General features: G+C 45.7%; 1 protein-coding gene across 3 annotated transcripts in view; it reads right to left on the reverse strand.

Moving 5' to 3' along the window:
- The window catches only part of CLMN (calmin), a 67,005-nt gene that overhangs the window by 31,579 nt on the left and 14,282 nt on the right, over positions 1–21,144 (reverse strand). The gene's annotated exons all lie outside the window — the stretch shown is intronic.

The following is a 21,144-nucleotide window of genomic DNA, read 5'->3' on the forward strand; positions in this document are numbered from 1 at the left end:
TGAGGAGCATCTAGCCCATCCCCTTGCGATGAAGGCATGGGCGTAGGCAGGGGGGGCAGGGGGGGCAGCTGCCCCCCCTAGAAGCAAAAAAAAAAAGTATTTTACAGACCATAACCAGCACTTTTCCCCTCCAAAAACTGAAGTGGAAAGGGCTTTGCTTTAGCAAGAGCAGCTAAGTCTCCGCTTGCTGGGGGGGGGCACAGCAGTAACAAAAACACATCAAATAAATAAAGCAAAGTGGCTACCAGTAGTTAAGCAGTTAAGACAATGGAGCATATATCCCCAGGCAAGATTCGATAGCTGACCATTTCACCCTATTGTTCTTAAGTGGCAGTTGTTAATGAGCATTCAGGAGCATTAAGAGTTCTATTGGCGATTTAATGAGGGTGCAGACTCAGAGGATTCAATTTGAATAAGGTGGCTCTGCAAGGCTAAAAAGAAGTGAATAAGAAAGGGGGGGGCTGTAGCTTTGACAGACACAGTGATGTTTATAAAAAGCATTGGTGTTCCAGTCTGCCCCTCCTCCTGCATCTGTATACTGTAAATCAGGGGTGGCCACCTCCCAAGAGACTCTGATCTACTCAGAGTTTAAAACTGGGGGTGATCTACCCCCTTTTGGGGGGTTCAGGTCAAAGCTATTGAGTTTTTTTAAAGGAAGGGAAGCCCTGTTTTTTGGGGTTTAGGTCAAACTTGTTGAGCTTCTTTTAGGAGGGAGGCCCATTTCTGTTTAGGGCTTCAGGTCATAGTTCAACTTTTTTGAGGGAGGAGGAAAATTTTGGGTGAGCTTTTTTTAGGGGTGCCAGTGACCTACCAGTGATCTACCACAGACATCCAGTGATCTACTGGTAGATCACAATCTACCTGTTGGACGTGCCTGCTGTAAATCAAGCAGAGCGAAAGCTGCTTACAAGGCTCCTGTACATGCAGAGTTCCAGCATCACAGCGTCACCCAGAGGCACCCACAAATATGAGTTATCCCTCTCTCTATTTCATCAACATGGGGGGATGACTCTTTCAAATACGGTATTTACCAGTAATTGGGGGGGGGGAGGCACCTAGGCCTCTAGGAGTTGGCTGCTATGCCTAGGAGTAGGACAATTCAAGAAAGCAGAATGATGCATATGGTATGGTAATATATCAATAGAATCGTAGAATTGTAGTCGGAAGGGACCACAAGGGTCATCTAGTCCAACCCGCTGCAATGCAGGATTTTTTTCCTAAGGTGGGGCTTGAACCATGGTTGAAATATTATGCTGATATGCAGCAACGCCTCGGAGCCATCGTGGCTGCGGCCATGCCTTGCCTCGCCCTCGCCCGCCCTGCCACCCCCTCTCGCCTGCCCGACCCTCCCGTCCTCTTGCTGCAGAGTTCCAGCATCACAGCGTCATCCAGAGACACCCACAAATATGAGTTATCTCTCTCTCTATTTCTTCCTTCCTTCCCTCCCTCTTCCATCCTTAATAAAATACGGGGGGGGGAGGCAGATAAGCCCCACATAGAAAGCCCATCAACATGGGGGGATGACTCTTTCAAATACGGTATTTACCAGTAATTGGGGGGGGCACCTAGGCCTCTAGGAGTTAGATGCTATGCCTAGGAGTAGGACAATTCAAGAAAGCAGAATGGTGCATATGCTATGGTAATATATCAATAGAATCATAGAATTGTAGTCGGAAGGGACCACAAGGGTCATCTAGTCCAACCCCCTGCAATGCAGGATTTTTTCCCTAAGGTGGGGCTTGAACCATGGTTGAAATATTATGCTGATATGCAGCAACGCCTCGGAGCCGTCGTGGCTGCGGCCATGTCTTGCCTCGCCCTCGCCCGCCCTGCCACCCCCTCTCGCCTGCCCGACCCTCCCGTCCTCTCCAGCCAAGCAGGGTAGCCGCCAACGCTACCAGCCCCAGAAGCACAAGGTGGCCACTGCTGCCACCGCCACGATGTCATCAGGCCCGTTGGTCCTTTAGCCCCGCCCACTTTGTGGCCCCTCCCCTTCTGTGCCTTGGCCCCGCCCCTGAACGACCATGGCTTGCCCCCCCCTAGTTTTGATCCTGGCTACACCCCTGGATGAAGGAATACGCAGCTGTCTCATATGGAGATCGAACCTGCAACCATGGAGTTATCAGCACCAGGCTCTAACCCACTGAGCTTTGCATGCAGGTGCGGCAACTCAGATTAACTAGTTAACAAAAATCAGAGCAGGGGAGCGGGGAAATGAACAGCATGGGAGAGGAAGGGGTTATGTTGGGGCTACCCTTGAGGTTGGTCTGGAGGCTGCAGTCAGTAGCTAGATTGCTTGTGGGGACAAACTACTGCCAGCATATAATACCTGTTATATGTTATAAATAAATCCTTCCTACACACACACACACACACACACACACACACACACACACACACACACACACCCTAGATCACTGGATCAGTTCTGAATAAAGTACGATTGCACCTTGCGTGCAAATAATTTGTGCTCTCTGTTCCTGTTTTGAAAATGCAAATAAAAAGAAAACAACAACAACCACAACAACTTGTGCAATTTCAACCTTATGCACTTGAAAGCCGGCCAGTTGAATTTGTGGACATGCATGAACAACACAGAACAAGGGAATCGAGGGGCGGGGGTGAAGGGAAGTCAGAGGATTCTAGTAGTCCCATGTTTTGGATTCAAGGTGGATTGTCTATATAGTTGTTTTAAGGTTTTGATGTACGGTTTTTCTTTTCCATGTGATGTTCAGTTGTTGTAAAATTAATAAAAATATTATTTCTTTTTTTAAAAAAAGAAAGCCGGCCAGTTGAAATCCCGCAAATTAATTGCATGCAAAGCAGAAAGCTTAAAAGTTCGTTTTGCACCAGGTTTTTCTGGTGCAGAAAGAGATTTTAAGCTATCTGCCTTGCTTACCAGGCTCTGGGACACTCTCACAAGATCTTCAGAGATTGTGATGTTCTTGCAAGAGCATTTTGGACTCTGGAGCCCAGTAAGCAAGGCTTAAAAGCTGCCCATCTTGCTTAGAAAGCAAGGGTGTTTTGTGTGGAAAGAGAAGCAACAAGGTGGATAGGGTTGCCAGACTCAATAGAGGACAAGACTTCTGTGCCTTTAATTGCCCTGCTCTCTTCTGAGTCTGGAAACCTTAAAGAGAAACCAGCAGACCTTTTGTTTAATTTCCAAGCAAAGGGTCTGCTGGTTTCTCTTTAAGGTTTCCAGACTCAAAAGAGAGCAGGGCAATTAAAGGCACAGAAGTCCTGTCCTCTATTGAGTCTGGCAACCCTAAAGGTGGCAAATGAATAGCAAAGTGGCAAAAGAATTTTACAAACGATGTGGACAAGATGACTAAAGCATGCAAAAACAGGCTCTGGCCTATTGAGTGGTCAAGACCAATAGTGGGTCCAACGGTCTATAAGGTGGTTTCTGCACTTGCTATAGAGGGAAGTGAGGGGCAGATCAGATGGGGCTTGTCAACCTGAGAAGGTAGCAAATCTAGGAGAAGGAAAACTCTGATCCTAAACCTCTGCTGCCTTGCAGGATATTTTTGGGAGAAGAAAAGGCTACGGAGTAAAGGCTACAGAAATTTGGAGTCCCTAAAACGGTTGGACTCTTTCCGGCAACTCCTGCAGCCAAGCTGGTGCAAAACATATTGCTCTGCTTTCTTTTGGACCACATCAGCGAGACCCGGGGGGGGGGTGTCTTGTTGTGTGGGCAGCCCAGGACCCCCATAAACACTGCCCAGGCTTGCGCCCCAGGGAGGTGACTTCGGTGCTGCTAACACAGCCGTTACGACTTCACCCCCGGAGGCACACTCCATTGTCTCTCAACAATGTGCATCCAGCTATCAAACTGCAAAAGTAGGAGGAAGGCTAGGCAAGGGGGAGGGCTGGAGAGACTGGGAGTCCCTTTTCTATTACAGTTGTTTCCGCCCTTCAACACCTTTTTAAATATATACTTGTCACAACCAACACGAAATTAGCAATGGCTCAGTTCATTTTGAGGCTCTTCTCAAGGTTGTGATGTGACTAAAACATACTAAATTCAGCCAGTGCAATCCAAATCCTTGGAGATAGTGAGAAGACCGTGAAAGCAAACAGAATTAGAGGGCAGAGTATTAATAGTTCTGAAAAAGGCTGTGCAATGGTTACTGGCTTTATGGGAACATTACTGAGGCTAAGCAGAATCATCTCTGGCTCAAGTCAGAAGTTCTGGAGCTTCTTCCAGACACCTTCTTCCAGAGTGGACATACATATGGCCAAGCCATTAAGGGTGTGCAATACCACACATTTAAGGGAGATTTGTTTAACCAGATCATGCAGCTAGGCAATTGCCTTCTTCCAGTTTTTAAGCGAGGCATCTAAAACTGATCCATCTGTTCTTTAGGAGTGTAGTAGAGTTCTAGATTTTTTTCTTTCTTTCTTTTTAGTCGAGGGAAATGCAACAACTTTTTCTGCTGTTTGCAAGACCAGCATCCACCATTTTGTACTACCCAAGGGATCTGAGAGGGGGCAGGGGCGGGGAATTTGCTTCTGCAATTGAGTAGTACTTTAAACAAAAAACGAAAAAAAAGGCCTCCTGAGTTTGCACTGGATTTGGCTACCACTTAATAAAATGATGTTAGTAACTAAAAATAGCCCCTCTTGTTTTAGTGGATTAGAACAGTAAAGCCTAATTTAATTGAAAAATAACTTCACCCTGTGTTCTTTTATTCCTGGAGGTTGCCAAGCTTTAAATTGCTCAAGTTATGAGTTTACCTAGTCCGATTTTCAAATCATTCGCTGCGGCAAAATCCACAGATATTCTCTTTCTTCTCTCCCCCTCCCTTTATTTCAGAATTCTGTGGAGATTTCATTTGGTGGGTAGAAAAGTATAAAACACTCCACTGGGAGGACTAGATGGTGCTGGATTTTGATGGGATCCAGCAGGCTCCTTATATTATGGGATGGGATGTGGATTGAGTTAAAGAAGAAAGGGTTAAAATCCCTTCACATCCTCTCTGATCCCAGCAAATAATTACACAAATACCTCACTAAAGTTTGCATTTTAAAACCTGCATACTAACATTTCTTTCAGCTCTTTGTCAGAGGTATTTTCCAGAATTGTTGATGTGTCAGTGTTGTTGTTCTTTTAAAGTGTTTCACACACCTGCTATTCTCCACTCTCCTATCATATCTCGACAGGGTCTCTTCTCATTCAGACAAATTGGTGTCAGAAAAGTTGGTTGCACACTTTACTAACTACCGTCAGCAATCCCATCCACTCCCACTTCCTTAAAAATCCAGATGTCGTTCCATTTCAGATTTATTTTTGGCCACTGTGAGCACGCCGCATATTTTAAAATCTATTCCTATCTTCGAAAAACAGAGTTTATGCTATAATTTTGTCTGGCATGGGTTATACAGCCATTCTTGATGGGATTATCTTCTATCTTGTTAATTATGGTGAAAAGCGCCCTGGAATTCTGAAATATGAAGTTACAGCGCAATGGGTAATTATACCAAATTACATAATGAAACATACACTTACTGCTATTTCATCCATGGCCAATGCTACTCTGTAGGATTCACAAAGGACCAGCCCTACCATTGGGGAGGATGAAGCAGACCACCTCAACCCCACCTTCCTCTTTCAACAAAGCTTTTGGTTTTTCCCACTCTGCATCTGTATCAGAATTGTTTTTATTTTATTATTTTATCACTTGCTGTTTGCCAACTTGTGCTCCTCTGGGAAGAAGAGTAGGATATAAGTTAAAGAAATGAATGGCAGGCTTGGGGATGCTTATTATCTCCTGCTTGGACTACTGCAATGCGCTCTACGTGGGGCTACCTTTGAAGGTGACCCGGAAACTACAACTAACCCAGAATGCGGCAGCTAGACTGGTGACTGGGAGCGGCCGCCGAGACCACATAACACTGGTCCTGAAAGACCTACATTGGCTCCCAGTACGTTTCTGAGCACAATTCAAAGTGTTGGTGTTGACCTTTAAAGCCCTAAACGGCCTGGGTCCAGTATACCTGAAGGAGCGTCTCCATCCCCATCGTTCTGCCCGGACACTGAGATCCAGCGCCAAGGGTCTTCTGGCGGTTCCCTCGCCACGAGAAGCCAAGTTACAGGGAACCAGGCAGAGGGCCTTCTCGGTAGTGGCACCCGCCCTGTGGAATGCCATCCCACTAGAGGTCAAAGAGAACAACAACTACCAGACCTTTAGAAGGCATCTCAAGGCAACCCTGTTTAGGGATGCTTTTAATGTTTGATTTCTGTATTTTAATGTTTTGTTGGAAGCCGCCCAGAGTGGCTGGGGGAACCCGGCCAGATGGGCAGGGTATAAATAATATATTATTATTATTATTATTATTATTATTATTATTATTATTATTATTATTAAAAGGGCATATTGTCATTTAGTTAATTTCACCGTTTTACCACCAGGGTTCCAGCAACCGGTGTATTCAGAAGCATTGCTGCCTCACAACTGTGGACACAGAACATAGTCATCATGGCTAGCTAGCAACCACAATAGAATCATAGAATTGTAGAGTTGAAAGGGATCTCAAGGGTCATCTAGTCCAACCCTCTACAAAGCAGGAATCTCAGCTAAAGCATCCATAATAGATGGACATCCAACCTCTGCTTTAAAAACTCCAAGGAAGGAGAGTCCACAGCCTTCCACGGGAGACCGTTTCACTGCTGAACAACCCTCTCCTCCACAGAAAAGGATCCTTACTTCAGATTTTTGCCCTCAAGCTCATGGTTTGCTGTACACAGAATAAAGACGTTTCATGGGACAGGGTGGAGTTCAGCAGCCTTTCACCTCACATAACTGCTTACAGGCCGTGAACACCCATACAAGGCTCTGTTGAGATCTCAAACTATCATGTGCTTGTAGAGCACTATGTTTATACAAAAATATATGGCAAACAGTTTGAATGTTCTTCTAACTTAGTTTGTGAGAACACGGGCAAAGCTGCACGAGGCTGAACCGGTTTTGCACCTTAGGAGGAGGAGATGAAAGACTTGAGCGAGTGTGTGTGTCGTTGCTTGTGTCAATTCACCATGTCTTCATTTGCTTCAACCTTGATAGGAAAGTCAGAACTGGAGCAAAACGTTCTGTCCATTAAGGAAAGGAGAGCTTAACATTTGTCCCAGGAGTCATGTGAAATTCCATGTCCCCTTGCCAGGGAGAGGAATCGTTGTTCATAAAATTTATTTCTAAACTGAGTTGCTATTACTATTTGATTTAGAATACAAATTGTCCCTGCTGAGCATCACATTTATTAGGCAACAACACCAGCATGCGCATTGGGCTTCATTCTTCTCATCACCCATCAACAAAAGATTTTGCTACTGGCCTCAGAGAGCGGAGGAGGAAGACAGCTCTGCAAAATGAGTTATCAACCCACAAAAAGGTTTATGAGGCCTAGGTATATCCATGACTCATTTGTAGGCTAAAGGAAGGAGAATCAGCTCTTGTAAAGCTTCCCTGCCCAGTTGCTGGATGGTGTTGCAAGTGGCTACTTCAAACACTAGGTCAGGATTCTTCCTTCTTGCCTTTTTAAAAAGTACATGCACATTCCACCTTAAAGGGTTCAAAGTGTTCCAGGCGGCCTACCGTAACCATAGCAATGCAAACAACACCAAAACTGGATTAAGTATTTTAAATAGCAACCAACCCTTAAAATCCAAGGACAACCTGTTGCCTCCTCAAATCCCTGCCCATTGGTCATGCTGGTCAGGGCTGGCAGAAGGGATGTGTGTATTGATGATATGCAATGTCCAGACTCTTTATATTCAAAAGAACGTTACATTCATAAGCATATAACTGAGGAGAATATATTTACAACAATCCCATGCTTATTCACGTTGTTCCTTATAGAGAGCGCCTCCTATTAACTTTTAGGGATCTTCCTCTTTGTCTATTTCGCTTGAGACAGATCACAGTAACACACACTGTCCTCAACAGTATCCAGAGAAGCCTCTCTCAGCAGCCATTCTCCTCTCGCAAAGAGAGAGAAGAACAGAAAACAGTTAAAAAATGACAGTTACTGGAATAACAGTCACAACAGAATGGAATGCCTCTCTCATGTGACACACAGTCAGCCAATCACATGAGCGAGCTACTGCCAAAGGAAAAACTCCATGCTAAAAATACACAGCAATTTGAAATAAACAAACATTCCCATTTCAGGAAATTAAACCATTATCAGCCCAGCTATATGATTGCCAGGACAATGGGAGTTGTAGTCCCAAACATCTGGAGGGCACCACACTGGCAACATAGCTGCCAAGTTTTCACTTTTCTCGCGAGGAAGCCTATTCAGCATAAGGGAAAATCCCTGTAAAAAAGGGATAACTTGGCAGCTATGACTGGCAAAAGCTGTTTTAGGTCCTATTTCTGTGCAATAAAACAAAAAAGCTTTCCTGCCAAGCGGCATTCAAACTGGAGGCAGATAAGGAAACTGCTCACCTCCTGTGCCTCTTGGATAGATATCAGGAGCCATAATAAAATCTCCAAGCCCTTCAATGTGATATTGATCTGAACTTAGGATTCCTCATGAGGTGTTCAAGAATCATGTTGCCAGGCAGCAGCGGATCACCATGTGGCCTAAATGTTTGATAACGAGATTTTTGTCCCTACACAGACTCATTAAAAGGATGTATCATCATGGCACCACAGTCACTTCCTCATCCATGCCTCAAATATTTCATGCTTTAATGAAGCTGGTTTAGCATACAAACAAATTTTAAAGCAGTATTTCTCGGAATAGCCAAGCTCCTACGACACAACTCTTTAGATCCATCAACCTGAGAAAGCGAGAGGCCCACGGAGCTCTGTCCCTAATGCACCCGAGATTGGCCAGGCTACCTACAAGCATCACACTTTTTGCAGAAGGAATCTGGTCCCCTCCCCTTACCTATGGCTTGAAGCACAAGGAAAGAAAGCCCTGCTGCTGTTGGCATCTGAAGAGGCAATGGAGTGCTCCTCTGGGGTTGGAGCCGAACTGCTGCATTAGTGACCTTCTCCTGGGCAGTGTGTAGTATGGGGGTCCTGGGCTGCCCTCAGCCTCACTGATGTGGTCCAAAAGAAAGCAGAGCAGTACGTTTGGCACCAGCTTGGCTGCAGGAGTTGCTGGAAGACGGCATACAAGGTGCCATCCAACCACCTTAGGGACTCCCCTCCAGATTTCTGTAGCATTTACTCCTTAGCCTTTTCTTTTCCCAAAGATATCCTGCAAGGCAGCAGAGGTTTAGGATCAGAGTTTTCCGTCTCCTAGAGGGGCTACCTTCTGAGGTTGACGAGCCCCTTCTGCCCTTCACTTCCATCTAAAGCAGGTACTGTATAGGCAAACTCGGCCCTCCAGATGTTTTGAGACTACAATTCCCATCATCCCTGCCCACTGGTCCTGTTAGCTAAGGATGATGGGAGTTGTAGTCCCAAAACATGTGGAGGGCCAAGTTTGCCTATGCCTGCTCTAAAGCATGTGCAGAAACCGCCGTCTTCACCATTGGACCCACTATTGGTCTTGTCCGCTCATTCACATACAGGGGAAGTTCTGAACTCACCGAGAGTTTGAGACCCATTGGCTACCCTCACTTGGTTTAGACCAGGCATCCCCAAACTTTGGCCCTCCAGATGTTTTGGACTACAATTCCCATCTTCCCCAACCACTGGTCCTGTTAGCTAGGGATCATGGGAGTTGTAAGCCAAAACATCTGGAGGGCCGCAGTTTGGGGATGCCTGGTTTAGACAGCTAGTCAAAGCCAGTTCTGCAGTGTGACAGCTATCACATGCTGACTTCTTCTAAGAGTCACAGGTGAGATCTGAGTGCAGGGTGGGGACCAATGGTAGAGAAACTATCCCAGAAGGAGGACAATGTTCCCCCCACCAGAGGCACTACCCTTCCCCAACCCTCCATACACCCCAAAATATCTCTTTAATCAGGAGGGTGGAAGTGTCAAGCATTGCTGTATTACTTAAACCAGGAACCTGTGGTCCTCTAGCTGTTAGAGGACTACAACTCCCATCAGCCCCAGCCAGCATGGTCAATAGTCAGGGATGATGGGTGTTGGAGTCTAGCTCCTATTGACCCAAATCAGTGTCTCAATGGGAGGTACTTGGGAGCCCCATGTAAGTTGCTCTGAGCTTTCCAAGCTAGACCAAGAGTGCAGGCATAAATCATGTCCATCTCCCCCGTTCCAAAGGGGTCATGTCTGTATGCAACCCACGTGCTAGGAGAAGCCTCATAACATTACCGCTGCCAGGACGTGAACAGCTGCTCCCGGAGTCAGCCTCTGGCAGCTCTCCCATGTTTAGATTGGCCCATCCCTCAAAGCTCCTTCACTGTTCAGGAAATGTATGTTACCTTTTAACACAGCAAACACTGATTAAGAAAGAGGGGGGCCGCAAGTTCAGAAAAACCGAGTGTGTTACTCTTTGGAGGCACTTCTGATGAGTGCAAAAAGAAAAGAAAAGAAAAACTGCTCTCCACATATGCACTTAATTGTTCTCACAAGGACTGTAAAGTGCAGGTAGCATGTGCACAAGTGCTTTCAAATGCTTCATAGATTAGCGTCAGGGGGAGCAGAGGGCATCATGCAAAAGTCTGGGATCATCTCAAAGAAAACAAAGAAAAAGAATTAACGTCAATCCTTCATGATTTAAATATTTTCACAATTCTCTTTTCAGGGCTCACTCTCCCCCCCCCCTTTTTTTTAAAAAGGGAACACTTCCCTAGCCCTGCAATGCCAAAGCAATTGTTGACATCTGTCTGTGTCGGGAGACGAAGGAGGAGTGGACCTTTGGGTGTGAGGTCCAATTGTTGGAAGGTTGCAGCACTTGCCGTGGCTGTAGACACCAAATGCCACAAAACTGCAAAAGGTTGTTTTCACACATTTCCCAATCTATGAGGTTTTAAAGCGCACATCCAGAAATGCACAGTGCAAATGTACACAACAGTAGCAAATTTATCAGGGAACCGTGATCGGCAACGATCCACAGTGTGCAGATGGGTGGAAAAACCTGAGATTGCTTTTGTGCAATGTGTAAGCCTGTTCCTAAGAATCCAATCAATGGGACTGGATTCAGAGAGCCATAATGTACAGTACACCGTTATCCTTTGGGGCCTGGCTTGATGTGTAAAATGCTCAAACATGCTCTCGATATCAATTAAGTGAAAAGAAAAAAATGTGGCCAAGTCAGTGTCAGAAGCAGCGGGAAACTTTAGTATTATTATTCCTGTGTTGGGGTTCAGTGTGAGTGAAGACCACTGCCCTGTGCAAAAATTAGCCTGTTCAGTCAAGTTTTAAGTTACAAGTGTGCACAGCCCATGCATTTTCCAGTAATATGAACAGATAAACTAAACACAGCCAGACCCAAGATTTAACTCTGATCTCTGGAAAACTTCCTGAGATTTCAAGTAATCTAGCCTGACAACCTTTCTCAACTTGAAATTAGACCTGCCCAGATCAATCAGGTCCTGCCTTTTGTTCTTTCTAGCTTGCTTATGGAAAAGTCAATATATGCAGAGAGTTCCTACCCATAGCAAACCCAAAACCCTTTTGCTGAAGAAGTGACTGCTGGCAAGCTGACAGCATTACATAGCAAAGCCTTGCTTGCTGAGACTTCTCATTCGGATCACAAGGTATGAATTACAGCCAGAGAAAATCAAGTTGTTAAGGATGAAATTGCCTTCACAGGAAAGTCTGGGTCCAGTATATTCCAAACCAATTTATATCACAGATGATTTTTATTTTTTGGGTGGGATGCCTAGAAGAAGAAAAGGCCTGGTCCAACAGGGCAGAATTTGAACCCGAGCTACATTAGCATTCAGATTCCATCCAGCTGTAACCCCGTCAGATGGAACCAATTTTAAAACAAAACCCGCTCTTTTGAGGGACGATGCCAAATATGTAGTATGACTCATTCTTTCAGCAAGAACTAAAAAGGGACAGCCCATTTTTGATAGTGGCCTCCATGCATATGACCCAGGAACAGTGTCAGAAACTGATATACCTGTATTCTTAGGAGGGTCTCCTCTTCAGTCTTCAGAAAGTAGCTGGAAGTGGGGAGGCAGAAAAAGGTCCTCCTTTCCTTCCACTCTGCAGTTTTAATCCAAAATCTTAGGTGCAGTATAGTGCCCAGAGCTCAGAAACTGCTCATGCTAATTAAATTCCCTGTCGCAAAATGTGCCTTAGAACAATGGGAGTTTCAAACACAGCCCGGGAATTTGCAGGAAGCATCCTTTGCATGAACCAGAACCTACATGTGGGCACAGTGCATGCAGTAACATAAGATGACCCTGCTGGATCAGGCCCCAGGCCCATCTAGTCTAGCATCCTCTAGTTGTTCTTCAGATACAAATCCCATCATCCCTAGTCCGTACATCCAATGGCTAGGGATTGTGGGAGTTATAGTTCAAGAACATTGAGAGGGCACCATGTTACCTATACTCTCAGCTGATGCATCTTATTACAACTAACAGCAGATTGGAGAAAAATGAGAGAGAGAGAGAGAGAGAGAGAGAGAGACAGAGAGAGAGAGAGAGAGAGAGAGAGAGAGAGAGAGAGAGAGAGAGAGAGAGAGAGAGAGAACCTGATGATTGTTCAAACTAAAATTACTTTCCATCATGTTTTATTTAGGCCTGTATGGGGATGAGCAGCAGTCCAATCATGTGTGACCTGCAGATGTAACTTGTGTTTATCTTCTATGAAATGGCTTTGAAAAGCAGTAGCAGCTTGGAATTTAGAACCCCACAACCAACCATAACAAACATAATTTGATCACACAGAAGTCCTGAGCGCCCATTTGGAAAATTGAATTTGGAATGGGAGAAGAAGAATGCAAGATAGATACCAGCCTCGTGATATGAATGAATGCTGTTGAATCTGATTCACCAGAGAGGTTAAGATGACCTGGTCCTCCCACTCGTCAATGTAGCTTGGATCAAAGCATGTTGAGTCATGATCCTAGCCGTTCCCAGTAGCTGTGCACTGCAACTTGGCTGAACCTCTGAAATTCTGGACCTATGAATATCTAGAAATGGAAATGGTGCAATCTGCGCCGGGGTGGGGAAGACATGTGGCTAGGTGGCTATCTGGGAATGCGCTATATTCTTGAAGTAGCGCCTCCACTCCCATCGTCCAGCCCAGACACTGACGTCCAGTTCCGAGGTGTTTCTGGCAGTTCCCTCACTGTGAGAAGTGGAGGTTACAAGAAACCAGGCAGAGGACCTTCTCAGTAGTGGCACCTGCCCTGTGGAACGCCCTCCCACCAGATGTTAAAGACCTGACTTTTCAAAGACATCTGAAGGCAGCCCTGTATCGGGAAGTTTTTAATACTCAATGTTTAGTTGTGTTTTTGTATTATCTTGGAAGCTACCCAGAGTAGCTTGTGCAACCCAATCAGATAGGCAGGGTATTATTACCAGTATTTTATTATTATTATTATTATTATTATTATTATTATTATTATTATTATTAAACCAGGACCCTGCAGCTACTGGGACTGAACCCTCTGCTCATTAGCTGATGAGTGGAGGGTTCCTTCCTGCTGGTACTGCTTCTCCAGCACATTCCCTTCATTAAACTCCATACAGTCGTACAGTACCTCGTTTTGCGGCCGGGATCAGTTCTGGAGCCCCGGCTGCTAGCTGAAAAGGACGCAGGGCAAAGTGCCACGCCTGCGTATGGATCAGTTTTCGCTTCTGTGCATGTGCGAGCGGCAAACTTGGGAGTAACCCATTCCGGTACTTCCAGGTGTGCCGTGGACGTTCGCCAGAATGGATGCTAGACAAGGCGGACATTCGCGGAGATACCCGTGTTTTTCCGAAAATAAGACACTGTCTTATATTTATTTTTCCTCAAAAAAACCCAAAACACCATGGCTTATTTTCAAGGGATGTCTTATTTTTTTAATTAAGTATGGTACAGTTTAACCTACAAAGTTAAACTGCCTATCACTATGGCTTATTTTTGGGGTATGGCTTATATTCCTTGAATGCTTAAAAATCCTGCTATGGCTTATTTTATGGTTACGTCTTATTTTAGGAGAAACAGGGTATTACTGTAGTTAATACCATTTCCATTTCCACTGTGTGCGTCTCTCCTTCTTGCATACTGGGACAAGTGAATTGTTTTAAGAGCAGGCTACAATCAAGCAATGTAGTTGAGACCACAGCACTGGAAGTGTCCCAAGGCTCATCTAGTCCAACCACCTGAGAAATAGACATTCCTTTGTGGCGAACATAACATTTGGCACCTAGTTTATATATATTAATTTCTAACACTGGAACAAACACAGGTGACCTTCCAAGACAACCAAATATGCAAGACATAGAGTTGGTTGTTAGTTAGTTGCACTTAAGTCCTATGCGGATGGCGCTGTGGTCTAACCCACTGAGCCTCTTGGGCTTGTCGATCAGAAGGTTGGCGGTTCGAATCCCCGCGACGGGGTGAGATCTCGTTGCTCTGTCCCAGCTGCTGCCAACCTACGCCAGTGCAAGTAGATAAATCGGTACCGTTGCGGCGGGAAGGTAAATGGTGTTTCTGTGCGCTCTGGTTTCCATCATGGTGTTCCGTTGCACCAGAAGCGGTTTAGTCATGCTGGCTGCATGACCCGGAAAGCAGTCTGTGGACAAATGCCAGCTCCCTTGGCCTGAAAGCAAAATGAGCGCCACACCCCATAGTTGCCTTTGAAAGGAGTTAACCATCCAGGGATCCTTACCTGTTTTTAAGTCCTATGGGAACTAAGTTGCATCTAATTTAAAGCTGCATCCAAACCACCATCTGTAAGTGCAGTTTGCCCTACAAAAGAACTTTGGCTTACCTTAAATCCTCGCTGCTTTACCCCCACCCGGTTCCCTCGAGTCTACTATTAATTTTTAACATGCTACATTTTTCTATTTTATGGGCCAGTTTCAGAGGGATCATTTCAGAGCAACAGTTCCTGCCTCTGTGCAAAGGAAGCTGGATTAGATAAGCTTTGAGTCTGCTTCCAGATCAATGGATACCACAAGGTGTATCCAGATGTAGACAGCAGTGCACACTCTAAGTGGTTAAGAAAGGATTGCACTGTCAGAGGAAGTTCACCCTTGCTGAAACCAAAGCGACACAGCATTCTTCTCTCTCACCGCCTCAATACCCAGCCTCTTTCCGTTTGCTCCTTTAAGTAGCTTCTCTGTTACTGCCTAGAGCTGCGATAAGAGCAGCCACCAGTGTTTGAGACACACACACTGTCCTCTGTCCAAAGCCACAGTCAAAGTCATATTTGTGCTCCAAATTGCTTGTGTGCTGCTTGCTCGTGGCCCAGCTCCTCTCCCTTATCTCTCTGCTAAATATCAAATCCTGTTGCAAGAACCTGTGTCAGATATACCACCAAAACCAAAATAAAAATAAATCACTGTGCATCTACCCACATTCCCCTTGGGGCTTAATTTGAGGCAGAGCTCTAAACTGAGTTTAACACTAGCACACAGACCTGCGGAAAATACAGAGAACGGTTGAACTCGGCAGAAACCAATCTATGAAACTATGATACTACAGCATCAGGCTGCCCATTCTACCCAGTCCAGCCTTTCCATATCTGATAGAATCATAGAATTGTAGAGGTGGAAGGGACCCAAAGGATCATCTGCTCCAACCCCTGCAATACAGGAATCTCAACTACGGCATCCATCCTCTGCTTAAAAACCTCCAGGGAAGGAGAGTCCACCATCTTCCAAGGGAGCCCATTCTACTGTCGAACAGCTCTTACTGTCAGAAAGTTCTTCCTGATATTTGGTCGGAATCTCCCTCCAGAGCAGGAAAAAACAAGCTTGCTCCATTTTCTTCCATGTGACAGCCCTTGATATTGGAGGATGGCTATCATCATATCTCTTTTTTACCAGGCTAAACACACCCAACTCCCTCAACCATTCCTCATAAGGCTTGGTTTCCAGACCCTTGATCATCTTGGTCTCCCTCCTCTGCACATATTCCAGCTTGTCTATATTCTTAAATTGTGGTGCCCAGAAATGGACACAGTAGGCAGTGTTCTAGGTGCGGTCTAACCAAGGCATAATAGAGTGGTACTATTACTTCCCCTGAGCTGGACACTATACTACTATTGATGCAGCCTAGAATAGCATTAGCTTTTTTTTTTTTTTTGCTGCTGCTGCTGCTGCATCACACTGTTGAGTCATGTTAAACTTGTGTTCTACTAAGACCCCTAGATCCTTTCCACATGCACTACTGGCAAGCCAGGTGTCCCACATCTTATATTAGTTCAGCTAGTTCTTCCTACCTAAGTGTAGAACCTTAAATTTGTCCCCACTGAAGTTCGTTTTGTTAGCTTGGGCCCAGTTCCCCAATCTGTTGAGGTCATCTTCAATGCCCTCCAATTTGTTGTGCATTGCAACTCCCAACATCTCCAAACCAGCTGACCAAGCTGCCTGGGGCTGATGCAAGTTGGAGTCCCGCAACATCTAGTGGACACCAGGTTGAGGAAGGCTATTGTTATGTACTGAGCTGAATCCTAGCACAATAGGATCCAGAATGCAGCAGTCTGATTGGTCCGCAGGAGCCACCCAATCCAGCTCCAGGTGGAAGTGAATCAGCAACCTGATTGGCCTGCAGGAGCAGCCAATCAGGCTGCTGGCGGAAGTCTATCCACAACCTGATTGGCCCACAGGTGCAGCCCTGAAGTAGCCAATCACGCAAGGCCCATTGTGTAAATAATGTATATAAGCAGACGTTTTGGGGGAAAGAGCCATTCTTCTCTTCTTCCTCTATTGCTACTGCAAGCTGAATAAAGAGCATGAAATTCACTCTAGACTCCGAGTATATTTCATCTAGCACAGCACAACACTTTTGAATCTGACCCCCTGCAGCTCTCCCTGAAACCTTTTAACTGGAGATGCCAGGAACTGAACTTAGAATCTTCTGCATCTAAGGCACGTACTCTAGTAGGGTGTGTGTGGCCTGTAAAAAGTCTCAATGGCCACCCAGAGAGCTCTGAAGATCAGTATTTGGTCCCCAGGTTCCCAATCCCAGTTCCAAGGAATGCCCTGTATTTCACTCTTTAAATAGGCTTCCTCAGCATCTGGAGGGCACCAGGTTGGAGGAAAGCTGCTCTAAATAGTAATTCCTATCTGTCCCTCAAATTAAACCTAGGACAGGCTGAAATTACCCATCAATTATAGTCTCACCTCCAGGGAACGATTTGTGCTCCATGGGAAGGCTTGAAGCTGCACAGCTAAAAGCAGCTGCCTCTTGGTTTAGCAACGGCAGACAAAACGTGCACAGATGCCCTTAAATTATACATCGAAACGCAGGATTTTAAAGTCCACCACGGTGCACACATTTCATGCATTATTCCTTGACAGCCACATTTTTTAAAAAGACGCTACAACTGATATTTTTAGCCAGCTTCACTGCTCTCCAGTATAGTAAAAGCGAACAGCAAAATTTGGGCTTTAATAATATATGGGGAAGGCGCAGCTGATGGTTTTGTATATTTTGCACACTGCTATGGGGTTTTCTAAGATGTGCGATGGGACACGGTGTGGCCTTAAGGTATTATGCTCTGCCAAACAATTTTCTCTCTGCCAGGCCTTGGGCTGTTATTTTTAAAGGTTGTGAAGAGATTCCTTCCTTCATTTATTTTTTCCAACATTGCTAGATACGCACAATTGACACAGGGTGTGTTAATCCCAAATGAGCCACATGTTGGTAAGCAGAAGACCTAACCAAATGCCTTATACTGAGTCAGGTGATTAGTACAGCTAGCTCAAGGTTGTTTACAGCACTGACTGGCAGCAGCTCTCTGGAGTTCCAGGCAAGGGGCCTTTCCCAGCCACTACCTGGAGAGGCCGGGCATTGAACCTTGGACATGCAGAGGAGATGCTCTACCACTGAGCTACACCTCTAAACGGCTTGCCCCATCCTTGTACCTGCACAAAGACACAGTACTGATGGCAAATCATCTACTGTTCATCTGTGCTGCCACACAGCTGCTGCATCACACTGTTGACTCATGTCAAGTTTGTGGTCTACCAAGACTCCTAGATCCTTTTCACATGTACTGCTCTCAAGCCAGGTGTCACCCATCCTGTTTTGGTGCCTTTCTCTTTTTTTTGCCCAACCTTACATTTCTCCCTGTTAAAATTCATCTTGTTTGCTTTGGCCCAGTTGATGGAATGCTCTTCCCAGATAGGCTTGCCTGGCGCCATCATTACATGTCTGTAGGCTGCCAGGTGAAAACATTCCTCTTTACGCAAGCCATTATATGATCTATGGCCTGTTCAATGTGCTGGGCTGGGGGGAGTTATTATAATTATTATTGTGCTGTGTATTACTATGCTCTGGCGCTCTGTATTGGTTTTTTTTATCACTGCATTGCGTCAATTATGTTCAGCACTCCTGGATCTTTGGATAAAGGGAGGTATAGAAATTGTATGAATGAATAACAAGAGGAGGCTGGAAACCTGAAGCACAGGTTGCAGGCACATCAGGGCAGTCACCTGGACCTTAACCCCAACAGCCTACGCCAGAACTCCTGTTGTTAAGCAGCTCACATTCTACAGGTGTTGGACATAATTGGAGCAGAGCCCTGATTAAAACGTTAGCAAGTCAGATTTTTCCAGGACAATGTTAATTGTTCACACACACCCCTCCTTCCCCCAATGTCATCTATGTCGGGTTATATTGAAGCCTGCCCTAAATTCTTGAAACAAGTCAGAAAAAAAGTCTAAAAATAAATACAGGACACGTTAGCCTGCCAACTTCATTCAGCTGGTCTTACGGTACTTCCATAGTTACCTAAATTAATGTATAACAGAAAAAGGGGAAGGGGAGGAAGCTCTTCAACATTCCTCCACTGATTACAAAAAGCTGGTTGTATTTGCGCTTCTGTTTCGATGCAACCCAGAGGCAGCGATGCTTTAGGTCTTCAGTTTCACCTGATCCTATCCTATATAATAAAGTCCCTGTGTCCGCGCTACTGCGCATGTGCCCCACGGACACAGGGATTGGACGCAGAGACTGGATGCACACACACACAACGCTCTCCCCCCCCCATCTGCCTCCTCCAACCGCCGCTCCCGGCCGGACAGCGCCTCACTGGCAGGGCGTGTCGGGGAAGCGAGGGTGGAGGCCGGCGGAGGTAAATGGGGGGAGGAAGGGCTCCCTCACAGCATGCTTTTTGAGACCAAAATGCCCAATGCCTAATTGACATCAGGACAGAACTAATACGCAAGGTAAATAAACGCTTTCCAGAAATGGAAAGACTTACAACATTTGTAAAAAAATCATTCTAAATTCTAATGTTTGGTTCTGTGGAAGGGAGAAAAAGAAGGAAAAAACACAGCTCCCTTCCAAACTTGAAGGCATCTAAGGTAGCAATCTGCTGTACCAAGACCTAATTTGTTTAATTATCTGCCTTTGCTTTTGATCCGAACATCTATTACTATGGATGAGATATTATTTTTATCTGCATGCGTTCCAAGTGTATCTTATGCATAAGCCTCCTCTGGTGAGAGCTTGCTTTGAGGATAGGATTGCTTGTGACCTCAAATTGCATTAATCAATTTGGATGAATGCAACAGCAAAACCCTCCTTCTTTTGCACAAGGGCATAGGAATAGAATCATAGAATCATAGAGTTGGAAGAGACCACAAGGGCCATCCATTCCAACCCCCTGCCGAGCAGGAAACACCATCAAAGCATTCCTGACAGATGGATGTCAAGCCTCCGCTTAAAGACCTCCAAAGAAGGAGACTCCACCACACTCCTTGGCAGCAAATTTCACTGTCGAACAGCTCTTACTGTCAGGAAGTTCTTCCTAATGTTTAGGTGGAATCTTCTTTCTTGTAGCTTTGCTGGATCAGGTCAAAGACCCATCTACAGTAAGTCCAGCATCCTGTTCCCACAGTGGCCAAACAGATACCTGTGGGAAGCTCATAAGCAGTGCCTGAGCACCACAACACTTTCCCCACTTGTGATTCCCAGCAACTGATAGCGAGAAGCACACCGCCTCTGATAACGCCAGATGTGACGTTCTTTTACCACATTCCATTCTGGAAAATTTACACTTTGTGCTTCCCTAGAGACAATGGATAGAACTCATTGGCTTGGCGTCTATGGATTTTCACAAGAATTTCCATACCAAGCTATATAATGGCTCTGGAAACTCACAAAGAGCACAGGACAGAAACACAGGAAGCTGTCTTATACTGAGGCACTGGCAGGGTTTCATGTAGGTGTAACCCGACCTGGAGAACCCGGCGGTTGAATTTTGGGTATCTGCATGCAAGGCAGGTGCTCTACAACTGAGCTACACCCCTTCCATAACGGTGACAACTGTGGCATCCCTGGAGTCCCACAAAAGACCATGTCACGTAGAAATGCCTGGGTAAATGAGAAGAACTGTCATGGACTGGCTGGGTGCGGAGGAGTGGTGGGAGGCACCAGATGGGGAACCCCAAAGGGAATCCCCAGGGGAAGAAGGTTCAGAGCCAGGGGATTGGTGGTGGGATGACGACGAGTGGTCAGAGGGAGAAGAGGGAGCAGGCTGGGAGGAAGAGGTGTCGGAAGCTGGAGAGGCAACAGGGTTTAGTGAGCAGGAAGAGGCTGGGCCAGAGAGCAGTCCAGAATCAGAGGCAGGAAAGGAAGGGGGCCAGGAGACAGAGATGAGGCAGGATGCTGAAGAATCCAGGGAATCTCCCCCTCCTGCTGCGACGGGCAGCTCCCGTCCTAGAACATGCAGAGAAATGAAGAGAGGAGAGCAGAGAGAGGCTAGACAAAGGAGCCTCAGGTTGCTTGGAAAGGACCTGGGAGAAGGAAGCATCTAAGTGCTGGGGGGGGGGACCTTCCGTCCTCACAACTGCTCCATTGGGGCAAGACCTACTGGAAGGTGTTGCTGGGATCACCACACCTGGGCTGTTTTGTTTCTTTGAGCAAAGAAACTTCCTTGGCATCAGGTGCTTTATTGTTTTACTGCTGACGTACGCCTTACTCCAGCTTCTTCACAATAACTAACTAGGTGTTGTAACACCATTGCAGCTGTCCATTCTTTCTAGTTTTTTTTTAAAAAATTACAATGCATATTGAAGCAGGAGTAGCCATCATCCTGTCCTTCAGATGTTCTTGGACTACAACATTCCTGACCACTGACCGTGCTAGCTGGGGCT

Source organism: Zootoca vivipara, chromosome 1, assembly GCF_965207765.1.
Source record: "Zootoca vivipara chromosome 1, rZooViv2.hap1.1, whole genome shotgun sequence".
In the NCBI taxonomy this organism is placed as follows: domain Eukaryota; kingdom Metazoa; phylum Chordata; class Lepidosauria; order Squamata; family Lacertidae; genus Zootoca; species Zootoca vivipara.